The sequence below is a fragment of the Numida meleagris genome, chromosome 1 (genome assembly GCF_002078875.1).
Source record: "Numida meleagris isolate 19003 breed g44 Domestic line chromosome 1, NumMel1.0, whole genome shotgun sequence".
Classification (NCBI taxonomy): domain Eukaryota; kingdom Metazoa; phylum Chordata; class Aves; order Galliformes; family Numididae; genus Numida; species Numida meleagris.
In genome coordinates this window covers 111,916,067-111,934,389 of record NC_034409.1, presented here as the reverse complement: position 1 = coordinate 111,934,389, position 18,323 = coordinate 111,916,067, and the positions used below count along the sequence as shown (strand labels likewise).

The following is an 18,323-nucleotide window of genomic DNA, read 5'->3' as shown; positions in this document are numbered from 1 at the left end:
TCACTATCATAAAATTAATGGGGGATGGAAAAGAGTGAAAATGCCTACGTTTATCCAAAGCAAAACATCTTCAGCTAGGAAGCAGGCTCCCAGTAAGGAACCTGCCATGCATATCTAATTAACCAGAGGATACTTAGATACTGCAGTGATGAGTGCCACAAAATCTCTAGAAAACAAAAAGCTCAGAAAAACCTGCAGGCTGTATTTGCCCAACCCTATGTAAGTATCACTGCCAGTTATTGCTACAGCTGTGACTCTATTGTGAAGTCATCCATTACAATAAAGTAGCAAAACTTCAAAAACTTGTTTTTTAAAATCATCTTCAAAGGCTGCTATCATCCATAACATTAAGATGCAGATAACACTTTTTTATTTTCTGGGTTAATAGCTCGCATAGCACCTTTCTGATGCTCCATTAGCATACTTCACCAGTCTGTCATTCCCGAAGACAACAGGAAGGTCATATATCTTGTTCCCATATTCAGAACAACAACTTTTCTGGCATCTTTGGGTCTCCTCCATTAATTTTTAGCTCCCGAGTTTCACTGTGAAGATAACACATGGCTATGTGAGAGAAAATTTCAGGTAGTCATGAGAGTTTTTTCCACAAGTGAAGTATCCCTGTTATAATCTTGAAGATGGTTCCCTTCCGACATTTGAACACTGAGGCATTTTGAACATTAAAACATGGCATAGATCTGATTTTTTTTTTTTAACTGCAATATTAATATGTGCGTGAAAAAAATTGTGCCAGCCTGGATTCTACAAAAAACTACCTCTCTGTTAAGTATTAATTTGTGAAGGTGAGAAAATTAAGCAGTTATTCCCTTATTTGTATTTGAGCTTTAAGCCTCTACTGTCCCTTCAAAAGCTAGCAGAATTTCACATTGCTGTTCAACTTGGGATAGAAGGTGCCTGTTTCCCCTCTTTCCTTGTGCAACAATCCAAACATAATGTCTAAAACTAACACAAGTGTTTATGACAGTTCTTTTTTCCCATATTGCATTCTCAGTTGCCAGCAAACACAAGAACCTGGTTACTGCTTTTAGATGACAGCCCTGACACTTTCTTGGAGGCACCTGTTTTGCCCTTGAGTTTCTGCTACCACTCACTGTCCTTTGTCAGAGCTGCTGCTGAAAACTGGGTCTGGAGAAAAGATATGATGTCAGCAATTTATAGCCAGCTTAAAGCTCAGATTTCATTCTCCTCAATGCACCCTTACTTTCCTCCTTCAATTAGTCTTCATCAGTGTCTCAAAGGCCAGATTCTCCAAAGACAAAACAATTTACATTTTTAGAAACCAAATCCTCCAGTCTCTGAAGGAACTTCTTTTACAATAAGAAGCAGTACATTTCCACCTGCAGCAACCAATTACATACTCTGGTCAATTATCAAGCTTATCCCACTTATATTGGCAACTAAGTGAAAAAGACTGCTAAGCCAGGCATTGTTGGATGCGCTGAGATTAAAACTATTAATGTTCAACAGATGGTTGATATTGACTTGCTATTATTTACCCACCAAAAAAAAATGCACTGGAAAGAGTTTTATGAGTCTGGTTTATGCAAAAGAAAGAGGAAAGAAACATGTAGCTAAGCTGGGGCCTTCAAAATATGAGTATAACTTCACATAATTATCATGTTTTAATGAATGTGGGTTGCTCCAAAAGTAATACCTCCTATTTTATGATGCTGGCCCATGACATCAGAGGTGGATTTTGGTGGCATGGCAGTAGGGTTTGAACCTTTCCACCAACAATCCATTACATTTTGTGGCTGTGTGACAGAGGGCAGCAGAGGCACAGTCTGACACAATGGTATCTGACATGGAAATGTGTGTTTATAAAGCAAAAATTTAATTGAAATCAAATTCCTCCATGCATTCTGAGCATGTAGGTAACCTAAAAACACATGTTCTTTAATACCTTGCAACAGTGCGTGGTTAGGAGCACTTCGGGCATGCTTCAGATTGTAATTTGACCAGAAATAGCCTGGCTTTCCTGCTTTGCATATTGCCACACATACTGCCTTGAGTTAATTGTGAATAGACCCACTGTGGAGCTGTAAATCCTGTATCACTCAGATCTCAGGTCAAATGGAAAGAGGACAAATTTTCAGTCTAGCAGTACTGATACTCACTTGGTACTGATACTTACTTGGTAATCTAGGCTCACAAATCAGCACAGTACACGGCTGATGCATGAGGCTGTAAAGTGCCATTCCTTAACTACCATTCACTAATGAACAGAGTGATTTACAGAGCACCTCCTCCAATTTCGAACATGTCTACCTACAGATGCTATGTATAGCTCAGAGCATCAAAGGCCACTGCACTGTCACCAATCCTGGCCCCGAGAGAAGCTGAAAATGAAGTCTGGCCATGTCATGCTTGTGCTCAAAGTGGAAAAGGCGAGTCTTTTTGTTCCCATGATTTTTATGATACGGACAGGACCATTTTTTGTCCTCGGTGGGAACCTAGAACCTCCCTATGCCTACCCACACATTCTACTGCACCAATAAACTAAATGGAAAAAAAAAGTTTAGGAATTACTGAAATATTGTCAACAATTAACACTAAGACTTCAGTTACGAAGCGCAGAAGGAACGACTTTATTTTCCTAACAAGTAAACCTGAATGTTTGTATGCAGATATTAAATGTTAAAACTCTTATGGAGAATATAAATCTCAGCACAAGGTAAAATCCACTGAAATCAAGACATGTATGAAGTTTTGCTGAAGGAGATGAGTGAAGAATATGCACTTGCTCATTGCTGTATCAAGGATGAACCTCAAATTAGAGTTTTACTCAGTCTTTTATTTTAAGTATAATTTATATCAGGCATGTTCAACACCCAGCCCATGAGCCACATGCAGCATGGCCCAGCTCACTCTGCAGCCACCCCCTGCCCACCGTGGCAGCAGCCCAGCCCCTAAGCACCAACCAAGCACTGCTGTGCTACAAACCTACCTGGGCTGGAACCAGGACACAGGGGGGGCATGGCGTGGTGCTGACTCAAGTTATGGCAAGTTTATGGATTTTGATGTATTGGCTAAACACAGTCCTGCGAATAGGGGAAAATACACAGCTGTGCTTTCTATTTTGACACAGAAAATGGATAATAGGTTTCAAGATTGCAAACAAAATCATCAATTTTTTGGTATATTGGCAAGTCCTTTTTCAGTCAACATACATACATTACTTGTGAATTTTCAAACGGAATGTATACAGCTGCAATCACAAGTCTTATCATGTCTCCTTACCAGACTTTTGTCAGACCTCTCTTGCCAGAGAGAAATACCCCTCGCTTTGCAGTCATTCCTTCCTCAAGTCACTTTTGAGGGTGGACACATTTGTGAACAATTATTGTCACTTCATCTTTTTAAACTTTTTAAAACCCATTCCGGAAAAAAAAAAAAAAAGCCAAAACAACAACAAAAAAATCCACCTAGATTGATACACAAACAAAACAAGTTTTGTGTGGCTTGCAGTGGAGAGTGCATAGATATCTACTCATCTAGGAGTGTGATTTTTATATGAACTATGAGTTCAAGGACTTTTGAGCTATATGGGATATAGAATCATAGAATCAGCAAGGTTGGAAAAGACCTACAAAATCATCCATTCCAACCGTCTACCTATCACCAATAGTTCTCACTAAATCATGTCCCTCAGCACAATGTCTAAACGTTCCTTGAACACCTCCAGGGTCGGTGACTCCACCACCTCCCTTGGCAGCCCATTCCAGCGCCTGACCACTCTTTCAGAAAAGTAGAATATCCTAATGTCCAGCCTGAATCTCCCCTGGTGCAACTTGAGGCCATTCCCTCTAGTCCTATCACTAGTTACATGAGAGAAGAGGCTGACCTCCAGCTCACTACAACCTCCTTTCAGGTGGTTATAGAGAGTGATAAGGTCTCCGCTGAGCCTCCTCTTCTCCAGACCGAACAATCCCAGCAGCCTCAGCCGCTCCTCATAAGACTTGTGCTCCAGACCCCTCACCAGCTTCGTTGTCCTTCACTGGACATGCTTCAGGGCCTCCACATCTTTCTTGCAGTGAGGGGCCCAAAATATATAGAAGTATCCAAAAGCATCTTTAGAGGTGCAGCTGTACACCTTATCCATCTGCCTAAGCAAATTACTTCAGGTAGCAGAAGAACCTGGCTATGACCTCTCAGAGCTCTGCCATTTTACCATGGATTTAATCCTTGTGTCTTCAGTTATGGAATCTCTAGAGCTGTCTGGCAACAGTAGCCAGTCTAACTGATTAATTGCTGCTCAGCCCTTCATATGGCTTCAGAACTGGTTCTGCCCCAATGACAGCAGCAGCTCCACATCCAGGTGGCTCCACTTGCAGGCAGCAGGGCAGGTAATAGTGGCGATGCCCTCAATCCATGCAGACTTTTACAAGTGCAGCATCCAGGATCTTGGTTGTCACAGTGAAAATGCACATGACTGCACTGAAAAATAGCATTCTGTAGCAGAGAATTTTTATCTATTAAATAGGGTTATTGTGCTCTTCGTATTGGTTGTAGTTTCCAGGGAAATAAATAAGAGGCATTACTTTCAGATCAACCTATGTATATGTAGCCCAAAACGATTCCATTTCACTGAGTGCAGTCCAGGCAAGTCAAAAGGTTGGACACCTGTGGTTTGTATGGAAGCTGATAGTTTTTATTTTTATGATGAAAATTATAGATTTAAAAAATATATTCAATACGGAAAATATCCTACTGTGGAAACAAAATCTAATGTGATGTTGACCTAACTAAAGCTTATTTTTATACACTTAGATGTCTCAATACATTTATATATTTCAGTAAACCTCTGATTTTGCTGGTCTTTGGTGTTATCTGTCCTTTGGAGGTCACAGAAACACTAAACAGTGATGTAAGCTCTTTTTCCTTTAAACCTTTTAAGTACTTAGGCAGATTAATCTCTTATTTTCATTTTTAATTCCAAAGCTTAAGCAAATGGTTTTAATAGTAGCAAATATAGAAAGTAATTAATAGCTCCACTAAGTTCATCCAAACACAGCCTTTGAGACATCACAATAAACTATGTACTCTACAACCAGTACCAAAACTAGAAGACAACAATTTACAAATGTCAAAATACCCAAGTCGAAAGACAGAGCCTAGCAGCTGGCAGTCCCTTTGCTTTCATTGTTCTTTTAGCAGTAGATTCTAAAAAGATCATGTGTTTCATGCATGGTATGCATTCAGGTAAAAACAAATTCCCAGAGAAACAATCCTTGCCCCAAACACCACACAATATATTTCAGTTTTGCAAACACTGAGAATTGCATGGCTGCTGTTCTAGATTTCTGGCTGCAGTTCTAAGGAGAATGATCCTCTCTATAAATAATGTCTTACTTAAACCTATAGATTTTACAGGTAATGATTACAAAAAAAAGCGAGTGTAGAGGTCTGAATTAAGTACCTCAGACTGAAGTACAGAAATCAAACATTTGCAAATCACTTTTATGGACATAATTTGTGTCTTCATATCAGAATATCTCCCATCCTGGAGATTTTCACACCCTGTACCTGTAAGTAACCCTTAAATTGAACATATTTTAAAGAAAATAGGAATAAGAATTTTTTTTTCCATTATTATTATTTTTTAATATTGACTGGTTATGGTTCCTCAAATCTATTAACCATAGCACTTATATAATAAAACAACCAACTAGGAGATAAAAAAATATTTTTTGTGGAAATAGATTGGAACACAATACAAGAAATGACACGCCATTAATAGTGGTTGCAGCATTAAAAAACACTGCCTTTCACTCTGTAGCAAGGTGAATAATAGCAATGTATTTATAACCATCAACGACTAACACAACCCTTTCACTAAACTTATATATTAAAAGTGTTGGAAAAGCAATATGCTTATTAAAAAGGAGCGGGGAGAAGTGGGACTGCACCAGCAAATAGTGTTGAATGGAGGATATCAGTGCGTAAAAGGATGAGAGAAAGAGTCTGCAGTGAAATACATTTAAAATATAGTTTTCTTTCAATATTTTTTGTACTACGTCATTTTAACATTCATATTTCCTTTCATAAGTTTGAAATAATTTTTTTCAATCTTTCTAGTAACATCAGAATTTAATACAATCTCACATTACTCCTCACATCTACAGCAAATAATCAATTGGCCAGTATTCTACTTGCTTTAGGGGAAAATACGAAGATCAAGTTCAAATTTTTTAAGTTCGGATATGTTGAAATATTCTTGCCATCTCCTACTTAAGAACTAAAGCTCTTTTAAATATACCAATTTAGCCAAAGTCTTTGAATGCATGTTTAATTTTCAGTGTGTATAATTCCAGTAGGGAGTAAACACATGCTTAGATAAGTTAAGTTGATGAATTGCATCCCATATATGCTCCAGTTGCAGAACTACTGGCCCTTAAATAAATAAAAAGGATGGATGATTATTCATTCACTATTCATTCTTTCCCCTACTCCCAAAGCACATGAAAATGTGTAAGTAATGTTGACTTTAAGGTCACTTATTACAAATAACAAGAGCAACAAATTAACAAAAATTAATACCATCATCACCACCACTCTCCTTTCAACTTAGTTTCTCAGTTAACTACCATAGGCAAAAGCCTGAATTTCCGTAGAGTGTTATCCCATGTAATGGCTGCCTTCATGCAGGCTATCGCTAATATAGACCACATCCAATTGTTTAGAAAATCAATACTGTATTAAAAAAAAACCAACACAAAAAACAGAGTACTGCAGTATGTCTAGAACAGCTCCCTTGGCAAATTGGCTGTTTGCTGACAATTAATCACTAATTTTCTTGTACTTAGAAGGTGGGATTTGCTCTACTTTCTTCACAGTTGTAAGCTGACTACTTGTATTTCTAAGTTTTATGTTTTCCCGCTATCAAAATGTCATTAAATATATTTTGAAGTCATATTTTTCAGGTAGCAAAATCACTTTGGAGTCACTCAGTTTAGGATAATTGCAGAAAATTACAATAGCAGAGACAGATATTTGATATGTGAAATATTTTTTTTCCATGACAGAAATCTATCCAAAGAAAATACAAGTGGAGAAAAATGTTGGCAGCAATCTAAAGGTTAGTCAGAATTCCATGTACGCAGTTAATTCAACATTTAAAAAGAGTGCAGAGCTGGGTGAATTACTAATTATCCAGAGGTTTGGGGGATTTGCATTTTCTTTCCTTGTACTGTGTCAGTAATGTGCTATTCATTTTGCTTCTATGTTGGTTTAAAGTGTAGTCTAAAAGCTATTGCATCTCCTGCCTTCCTTGTTAAAAGATTTATAAGAATTATATTTCACCATCTATCAGTGTGCCCTTTCATCCAGCCAGATGACAGAAAGCTCAGTACATTGGCACTTGTCTCTGTTTCTTCCCTTGGTCTTTTTAACCACTAGGAAAGCACAGAATAGGCATTAGGGAAGTGTGAAGCGTGTGCAGCCGGCTTTAGTGGACACTGTTAAATCTTGGTACATCTAAAAATGTTAAGCCTTCAGTCAATAGTTAAAAGTATTTTAGTCTACTGGTTCATAAAAGGGTGAACACCACACTAGCAATGGACAGTGATAGCTCAATGCAGCGCAGGATAACCTTACTGGGGCTATTATCTATGGCTGCTCTTTACATAGGTTGTCTCGGAGCTGTTGGTTATGGAACAGCAGACTGGAAGTATATATGGTAATGATGGTTTCAGCGTGACAGAACTAGCCATGTTTTGTCAGAATACACTGAATCTCTAATCTTTAAAAGAAAATAATACTATTGCTTTGCTGTCACTAGATGAGTAACCAGGAAGTATTCATGATTAGATGAAAATAGAAACATTTTTCTCTTCCACTTATCTATTAAATTAGTGATGTCATTGCATACATAACTGCCTTGAAAAGATAAATAGAACCAACTAATTATAAAAAGGAACATATTTCATACCTAAGTATTACAATAAGCTGATCTATGGCTATATCTCTATTTTGATGTGTAGCGAATGTGTCATATAAATGTATATAATAAAAAAAGCTTCCAGCCTTGTATAGTTCACCTCTGTTTCATGCAAAGTTTTTGATTTCTACATTTGATAAAAGATGATGGTAAAATTGGCTTGATTCAGCTTGAATTTCAGCCTGTCTTAAATACAACAATCTCTTAAGCATGCTCACTTGCTCATTTGAGAAGATTCACACCGGAGCTCGCTGCTGTGGGTGATCAAAGAGGCAGATATCTAAACATGTAATGACAAAAATATTCTGTTTTTGAAGCATCTCAATCTGAGTCAGAGATTGGATTATTTTTGTAGGTACTCTACCATAAATAGATGAGGCATTGATACCAAACACAGTAGGAGAGAAGAGAGTCCAATAGCAATTGCTCGGGGTGTCAAGAACTCAGTGGCACTGAACTGAATTCATGCCTAAATGGGGCAACTCTGAGATCAGTGAGATCCTAAGAATTATTTGGGGGCACCAAGAGTACAACTTTTCATCCCATACAACTTCACAGCATTGCATTCATCAGTCTGTTATCCTGGGGAGAAAAGTGGTCATAATCACATACACAGCTGCAATGCAATCTGCAAAGATATTTATCTGCAAAGATATTTAAATAATTAAAGTGGTGTAACTTCAACAGTCAGTAAATTTACCATAACAGCAGAGAAAATAAATCATTGCAAGCAGGTAAGTTTAAACATTTTTTTTTTTTTTTAATGTGAATCCATGAGTTGACAGAGTTTATTTCACTCAATTTCCATTTGGTAAAAATGTCAAAGCTGTCAAAGTATATTGATTTGCCATTTTCTGAACAGGAAGGTATTTGGATTATTTCAAAATCTTTCATTTTGAAGGTTATTTATAGTAAGAATTAAACCAATGCAAATGGAATCTGACTGAGAGCTCTTTACACTTCAAAAAACGTGGACTGATCTTGTTACAGGACACTGTTACACCATCTCTGGTGCTTAGAAAAGTCAGTTGATAAAGTATCACATATGCTGTCACAGGAAAAATGGAAACAATCTACTGTTATTAATTTTAGTAGCTCACCACTCAGTCCCTCACATTCTCCCTGCTCGTCATACAAGCAGGTCTGCACCTGTGCTCGCCTCTACGTGAGAAGCATAAACCACTTTCTAATATAAGTAAAAAATCTTAGGTACAAGTTTGCTGACACTGGATTTCATTGATTTAGTACCAAAAGGGTGGCTTTCCAAACCTAGATGTCTGCACTGGTTTTGGAGTTCAAGGGTTTGTTCAAGTTCTCTGCACTGTAGCTAATTTATATGAGGTGCAAAAATATAACTAAAGGCGTGAAATCTGAATTTTAAGACTCCTGGTACAACTTATGTAAAGTAAGTGAAAAGTGATTCATGACCATGCCATAATGTAATCTACCCCAGAGAGAAGAAAAGCCCTATTCACTGATTCCCTGAATCACTGCCTGCTAAGGCTTAGTAGCTTGGTGCACAGTGCCTGTGGACACACAGACAACATTCTTTCAACCCTCCAAACATGTTATGCCAGGTTGCGTCATATCTTATGTGAAGTGGCTTAATTTGATGTGACGCAGTGTTGCCCAGCTCTGTGCCTGGCCTTAAAGCTCAGGACCAAATGGAAGGGGCTCTTAGCCACACCCACAGTGATTTGAATTACTGGCACTGGGGACAATACTGGGCTCAGATGTGACATTGATTTTAAGTAGGTTTCTGTATTCATGTCATAGAGTTCAGATGGAAATCAACAGCACCACCTCAAGCTGGTGATGAATATTTGCTTGCTATGAGCTTGGCCACATCATCTGCTCTGTTGCAAAAGCCAAAAGATAAAGAGAATAATCACTTTACATCTGCAGTGAAACACACTGTGCTGAATATTTCACTACTCACTCAAGCAGCTCTTCTCTAACACAACACAGACAGCTGAATTTTCAGCCTTGAAAATAGGAGCACCTTACTTGCATTAAAACTGACATAATCACTGTTATAGCAAGTAGCATATGATATTTATGAGTCATGGTTTGACTCCAATGATTTGAAGCAATAGCTTATCATGTTTCTATTGCAGTATTAACTCTACTTTTTCGTAGTATACATCAGGGTATTTCATCAGACTCTGCTGGACAAGTACTGAGACAGAAGTCCACTGTAAGTGCATCAAACAGCCTTTCTTGTTAGTAGTCCCTTCAGATATTAATTACTCAAATGCAAATCTGGTGACTCTTTAGCAGGCTTCTGGAAGCAAGGTTCACCATCCTCTTCTCCTCTCCTCACTGCTCTTCCACTTTAAATTTTTCTTTTACATTTTGCTAGAAATGTTAAACTGTTTACTGATGAGTTTGTGGTTTTTGCTTTTTACATCTCCCTTGCCCTTCCTGGCCATTTCACATGTAAGCCAGAAAGAGAGAGAGAGAATTTTTCCAAAAGCTGGACTTTCTCTCAAGTTACCAGAATTAGAGAAGCGTCATAAAGATTCAGATGCTGACACACTACTACAGATCTAAGAGCACTGATGAAAGACTCTCTCACTAGTCACCATTGTCATTCCACTCCCTGAGGGATGTAGAGATTGCAATGCTTCTCTCACCTGCTGAATTGGGAACTCTTGGCTTTCCCAGTGAAGTGAGGTTAGTGCATTTGTGGATGATACACCTCCTGCTACCTAGACAGAGATGCTTATCCGTGTGTGCTGATTAGATAAATGTAAATGATATCTTTTCCAACATATTTCTTCACATGTGGTTGCCCAGAAACCTTCAAATTAAGAATACTGTCCAGTTTCAAAGGTAAAATACAGAAACCAACAGTAATAGAAATAGCTCCAAAAAAGAAAAAAAATTCATCTGTGAATAATATCGTTAGTTTGCCACATTCTAACTGACACTGAGGTTTTATTTGAAGAATGGCTTTTTTTTTTTTTTTTAAGATACTTATTTTCTCTTTCTAGTGAATAATTCTCTGCAGAGTCCTTTTTTTTTTTTCCTCCTTAAGACTCCTTCCCCATGAGTCTTAAAAATCATTGAAGATTCTGTTCAGAATTACTTACCGAAACTACTTTCAGTGATTAGGACAATTTGTCTTACGCTAATTGTGCTCCTGCTAACCCTGAATGTGCAGACTTACACAAGAGTGTGATATTGTAGGACTACCACCTAGGAAATCTGATTAATAATTGGGCTGGCTTTTGAAATCCCACTTTACATAAAATACAGTAAATTCTGGCTTGGGGGATGGCTTCGTGTTGGTTATGATACAACAAATGAGTAAAAGACGCAAAAGTTTAGCAGAAATTTAAAGTCTCATTTTGCTACAAAACCCACTTGCATTTTAACTCTGCTCATATACTTGTCTACTGGACTCTGATCTTTTGTGTGACAGTTCAGAGACCTCCTCCCAGGAGATATAATCATATCTAAATTCATATATGTGAAATAATGAGCAGAAAACTTCTCCCTGTATACTATGTAATATGAAAATACTTTGATGTATTTCTTCACAGTTGTAAAGTGAAGGGCTTAAAGTTGTTGTGTAAGTGAAAGTTGCCTGGGACAAGCTGTTCAGAAAAGGGTAAGATCTCAACAGTAAGCCAGGAGCAAGAAATAACTGAGTTCTAATGCTGTTGCCACTGCCTTTCCAGTGAGCCTCAAATCACAACCATATAGTCAATACACTTGATCTATGTTGCTGCTATGTTTTCAATTCAAAGCATCACAGGTATTTGTTCAGCCAAGCACTCAAACTCTGCCTCCTCTGAACACGTTGGCTCCACCATCCTTACAGTTCAGGTGTTTCTCCACCTGTTAACCTAGGGTGACATTTGTAGGTCTGACCTGAAATTTGCAAGAAGTATTTCACTAGAAATAGCAAAGTGCTTTGAAGCTCAAGCATTTGTACACATTCACCGGTTTTGATTGCTTCCTTATCTTATTCTGCATTTAAATTCATTTTCCTGGTGAAGCAAATCTCTTCACCAGGCTTTCTCACAGTTAAAAAAAAAATGCACACAGACAGAAGGTGGGAAAGGCTCCCAAAGCCCATATGTTGTACAGCATGTTTCTTGCATAAATATGTCATGGGTATTTTAGTAACCTGCTGCCTTCTGGCATGAGTTGTATTCAGCTTCTCATTGTTTGCTCAGATCTCAGAGCAAGGGAGGGGTAGGATGGAAACCCACAGAAGCAAGTCTGATACTCTTCCGCCCGTCAGAATGTATTCATTTTGTGGACAGAACCAGACATCCTCTGATTTGCAGATGTGCTTAATAGCACGAACCACAGTGTTATAGTAAGTCCTGTACCAGTATATCACTTGCTGCAAACCTCAGAAACAAAGGAGGACAAAAGCTAGGACTGGGGCCATTCCAACAGAATATACTCGTGCTCCTTTCAGTCTTGTTGATTTACTCTATTTGTATGCTAAAGAGGGGACTGAATTTAAATTCAGAGCTTTTCTCCTTTTCTTTAAAATGGGCTTTCTGAATCACAAACATCTGAGGAGATAAACTTAATTTACAGCTTTGATGTATGATGGTTAACCATCATCTAATTTAGGAATTTGAATTTGTTGTCTATCTGGTTACCTCCAACACTTGTAAGTCCTTATTTATCAGCAGAAACCACACACTTTCAATTTAGTGTGCTGATTTATAGACCACGCTCAAATCTTATTTAAGAGACTGATTTATAAACACGGGACAAAAGAATCTAAATGATGAGTGTAACTTTCCCATCAGATTTACGCATTCCAACTACAAATGTGGTTGTATTTCTTTGGTTGGTTTACAAATGATAACATTAATTAGTTCTCTAGCCATCTGATGAGAAAATATCTTCTATCCTAGTGATTAAGTCCCGATTTATCTTTTTGACAGATAAGCATATCTCATTTTTTTTCACCACAGAGCTCTGATTTATTAATGCAACATACTAAATTTATGTTTTAAAATTTAAAGAGCTCTGAAAAAAAAAAATCTGACTAGAAAAATTATCCTTGGAACATAAAATGGACTATTTCACTAATGTGCTCGGAAGCTTAAGGAAACTACTGAGGTAGTTTGCTGGGGAAGTCATCCTCTGTTATTCTTTCTGCATGAAGAGTGCCTGGATCTTAAAGCATTGCAACTGCTAGAGACAGACACACAATTCAAGTGTTGCACATGCTGGTGCTCCAGTATTTGATCTGACTGAAATGAGACAGCTAGAGGCTACTGAGCTCAACTTAGGGAAACGAGAGACAGTTTGGCTTCAGTATACAGCACCTCCAGTGACTCTCTTCCCCAGGAGAATAATAAAGGCGTTTTCTTGACTTAACAGGCTGCTTAGAAAGCTGAAGCTACTTATTATAAAAATTCTTAATTACTTATCTGCTGAAGTCGCATATTTTTTTCTCCAACCACCTGCTGCAGGATTACATTTATCAACACCATGCTCTCACCTTCAGAACACTGAGCTGCTTCCTTCTGGCAAACCTACGTGCTGCTCTCAGGATCCTGGGCTGGGCCAGAAGGCACTGAGCAGGAATTAGTCCAGCAGAATAATGACCTTCTAAAGCCTCTTCTGCTCAGCAAAAGTGATTTTATGGTTCTCATAAACGTTACATAATTCAGTTGATTCCCCCTCCCCCTCCCCCCCAGGATTCCTCATCCTCTTCTTACCTTTTTGGGTAATTTACCACTAGTTTGGATCTTTTCGGTAATTTCTTACTGAGCAAGGTTTATTATTCTTTCAAAATTGGCACAGCCATCAGCACAAAAAGGCAAAGGTTGTTTGCCTTTGTATTCTGCTAGGGTCAAAACCTGATTCCATTCAAAATAAACAGATATTGCCACTTTTACAGATTTTGAACATTTTGATTTGCTTGGACTCTGGATTTTAAACAAGTAGGAACAGCAACTTTAGGATAAAGGGCACCATTTTTCCTGAAAAATCCGTATAAGATCAGTGACTAAAAAATTCAAGCAAAGAAAGACTTGGGTTTGTTCTATAAAACTTTACAGACATAGAACTGAGAAAACACAGCATCACCTGTCCAGATAGTTATACACTATAGCCTGCATAAGTAAATCTTCCTTCTTGTTATACTATTTCAGTGGCATCAGGACTCAAATGAAGCTGAAAGGCAGTTTCTACAATGCACAGTATTAGATGACCCCTTTGGATTCAATAGCTGAATATTCATCCTTGATGAATAGATGCATATCTCCCACACCTCTCCTGCTGCCAGAGTATTTCTGTGCCAGAGGTAGAACGTGAGTGATCTCCTCCCACCCAAGGCCCATGGTTAGGAAGCTGCCTTAACTGTAAAGGGTTGTAGTGGATATGCCAGGGAAGGGCTGACGGAGCGAGGCTTTGGAGCGAGGATCCTCTCTCTCTCTTTGATGCTCATAGGCAATGTCATCAGCTAATGATACCTAGGGAAGATGTGCAAAAAAAGAACACTGTGTGACAGCAAGAATGGTGAACCAAGGAAGGCAAGGGGAGGAAGAAGATCTGCTATATCCCAGCTTGTGACTATCCTACTCCTCCCATGGAAAATTCTGAAATTGGAGCAAGATGAACAATGAAGGACTGCTGCTTGGAGATTATGCAGTAGGACTAGAGACAGCTGGTAGTTATTTCAATTAACAGAGTCATATATGTCCTTCATAAACACTGACAAGAAAAGCAAACACAACCTAAACCTCTCAACCTAAAATAGGCATCTAAAACAGGTCAAATGTGCACCTTCCTACACATGGTTACAGAAGATTAGAAAACCAACTCAGCCATAGACATTTGTGTTTCAGAATCTGAAGTCAGGTGAAATGAATCCCACCTGTACAGGCTGCCAAGTGTGAGGTGGTTAAAGAACCAGATCTGGGAAAAATCAACCCTGACAAGCTAGAAGGGGTGGGCTAGAAAAGGATCAAACTTAGAGAAAATATCCCCTAGAACATACCACCTCATTAAGTCAGGACCAGAAGCTCAGAGTCCTGAGTCTCTCCTTCCTTTGTTGTTTAATAAATGCCTATGAAACTCCTTGGTAAAACTATTGTGGGCTCATACCAATACTGCTGCTGACAGCTGTAGCAGTTCCATTAGTGTAAGTGACATATTCAGCTGTTTTAATAAGTCCCAGGCTGCTGCTGACCTATGCAAATATCAGTATGAATCTACAAGATGGAAATATTTCTAAAAACCAAGGAAAAACAAAACACCAAGTAAATTACACACATGCATAGAAATACGTTAAAGAACATTATTCATCTTTACAAGCTTAATAACATTCTTTTAATGTTGTTTGTGTTCCAGTAATGGTTTAAATATCTCTGGCTCTTGAGCATGCTATGTAAGCATCCAAAATAGGACTGGGATTTCAATGAGTATCTATTACATCAAAAAATATACAATGGGATTCAAAAACTGAGCAGAGTTAATAACAATTTTTGAAGCTATTTCATAACAGTACTGTACCACATTATAAACTGGTTCCTTCATCCTGACATATCATCTCTGCCCCTCACTCCAGCTTGTTTATCAAGCATCATGTATGTAGTCACATCCTTCAACACTGTCCACACACACACACACACTCCTTAAGGCTACTTTCTTTGCCTCCAAAACCTACTCAATTTTAGTTCTCCTCCACTTTGCTTTGTTAGTCTCAACTCCTTCATTCGGATACTGTCCAAAAGCTCAATGTATGTAAGCACAGTGACTGGCTGTCATCCTTCACCAGTGTTAATGGAGCTTTTAATTCCTTTGTTAACCCTTAGAAAGTGCCAAGCAAAGATTTACAATCTCCCTGTCCCTGCAGGGCCTCTGAAAAGGAAACCAACCAGATGGCAAAACACAGTTCTGCAGTAACCCTCTCCCACAACTGCCAAATGTAGGAATGTGCTAAAGACTTTGAATGCTCAGCACAAGAAATTTCACAACTCATTAGCAATGCCACATCAAAATAGTAAAGGAACAAAAAACCAAACTGAAACTCCGCAGGATGCAATCCCAGGGGTTTGCTGGCAGTACCCTAGATGAGAATTCAATGTCACCATTTGCACAAATCATGTTTCTTGACCACTATTTTGCACAACAAAAAAATGTTATAACCCCAAATGTACAGCAATGTTGCAAGAAAATATTGACTTGGTCACCTTCAGAGGACACAGCTGCTGAAGTTTTTAGTGCTCCCCTGGTATCACTTCAAGAATTACAAGTGAAATACTTTTTTTTTTTTTTTTTGAAAGAGAGGGTACAGCTGCTTTTGCCATCCTAATTTTTATATTAATCTTGCCTAAAAGAATGGCAGAGGAGTGTGAAACTGATTTTAAACTCCTTTTGGCAAAAAGGAGCAGTAATTGAGCTCTGGGAAATCTGAAATTCTTTCCCTTAGCACTTGTTAGTGCAAACTGACCTTTTCTCTGTCCAGCACTGAGGACATCATCTATCTGCTGGCTACCCACAACAAACTTGTTTTTTTCCAGCTCCCTGGATTCTTTTGAAGGGAGAGAAACAATTACATTTCAAAGCAAGCCAAGTTATTTGCTGGCAGATTATTTACATTAACTACTTGCGCTTCATATCCACTAGCAAACTTCAAGTCTGTGATTTCATTTGGTGTGGTGTTGACAGTGATTCAATAAACGCATTCTGAAAATGTATTTCAGCAAGTGGAAAGCTCTTCAGCTGCTCAGTATGACCATTGCTGGAAGAATGCATCCATTTATAATTTGATTTTCCCATGAAAGCACAGTGACACTCTCAAGGCACAGTTCCCTGACATTTGAGTGATTACAGGGTGGACAACCAGCTGGTTTCCAGCTACCCTTAATTCATTTGAACCATGGCACACATACAGCTGATCGGCACAGGGGCATATAACTGCATACCTTCTGGAACCCTTTATTATTTGACTTGCAAGGCAGCAATCTTAAATGGAAAACCAACCAAATTTTTTATGAGCACAAAATGAGGAAGGCACTGAAAAATGTTCCCCTGACAAATTTAAAACGAGTCCTTGCACATCAGTGTTCATATTCATATGTTACTTCCCCTGCTTTTCAGATGATTACCTGCAAGAAGCAGAGTGCTCCAGATGCTTCAGAGCTAGCCAAAAGAAGATTGGTGGCATTATGGGAATTCATAGGTCACTTAAATAGCATGAGTGTGGGACATGGTCACTGCTGCCCTGTGTTCCTGCTTCAGACCTTGCCCCTAGCTCTCTGCCTCTTTCTCTCCCCACCTCCCTCCATCCTGACTGCCCATCTTGCACTCCTGACCTCCACCAGGAGCTGGGCACTGCTTTCCCACCTAGACCCGCACCTGCCTGTTCTGTCCCATATGGCTGACATCCTACTCCCTCATGAGAACAATCAATGAGGCATCCTGGGGAACCTCATCTCATGCCTTTTAAGTACTGGCTCTCCTGTTTCGCATTAGAGGAAAACAATTGTCTGCAGTTCCACCCAGCAGTATAGGGATACCGTAAGTAGAATTCAGCTCCTCCATATCTGGTTAAAAGATCTCCTAGATCCACAGGCATTTGACTCCATGATTCCAGCCACTACAGTTTTTTATGGAATAGCATCATAGTCCTTCAGCTTGGAAGAGACCACTGAGATCATCTAGTCCAACCCTTTCCCACACTGTGCCCATTAATCACCCCTCAGTGCTACATCCACACGGTTCTTGAACACCTCCAGGGACAGTGTAAGACAATGAAAGTGCAACAATTGCAGAGCAGCAAGGTCTAAGGCTGCAGCAAGCGAGAATTTGCTCAAACGCAACAGCCATTAACACAAAAACAAAGGAAAGAAGCTGCTTACCTTCAGAAGGCCTCAGGTAAACAGGGATCTCCAGAGGAGATAACCTCACATCCACTGCCAACCCTTAAATGAGGTGAATTGCATGCACCTGAGCTCCCCTGGGTTGGCCCTGCCTTTCTACCACGTGCTCCATCACTGCTTCAAGCCATGACTTAGCATTTCTGCTACAGACAGTGATTCCACCACCTCTCCAGGCAGCCTGTTCCAGTGCCTCACCACTCTTTTGTAGAATAAATGTTTCCAAATATCTGACCTATCTATCTAACCTGAACCTCCCCTGACACAACTTAAGGCCAGTACCTCTCATCCTTTTCCTGTTTACCTGGGAGAAGAGTTATGATAAACTTTATTAGATAGACCAATTTGTAACAAAATTATTTGTTGAAGTATCTGATATAAATTGATCTCTATGGTGGGAAAAGGTGTAATTCCTACATTGCACTCTGAAAATCAGCTTCTCACTGTCTGCAGTTTCACAGGTCCCTCCTTGGAGAACTCCTAAATTACCCTAA

General features: G+C 39.0%; 1 long non-coding RNA gene across 2 annotated transcripts; it reads right to left on the bottom strand.

Annotated features, from left to right (window-relative positions):
• LOC110392693 lies at positions 239 to 17,845 on the bottom strand. Of its 2 annotated transcripts, XR_002434570.1 has the most exons (4): positions 17,812 to 17,845; positions 14,307 to 14,418; positions 2,969 to 3,062; positions 239 to 545 (listed from the first exon to the last, which is right to left on the bottom strand). It is a non-coding gene; the product is annotated as an uncharacterized LOC110392693 (long non-coding RNA). The 2 variants fall into 2 exon arrangements; XR_002434571.1 differs by lacking the exon at positions 14,307 to 14,418 and having other exon boundaries at positions 240 to 545; positions 17,812 to 17,840.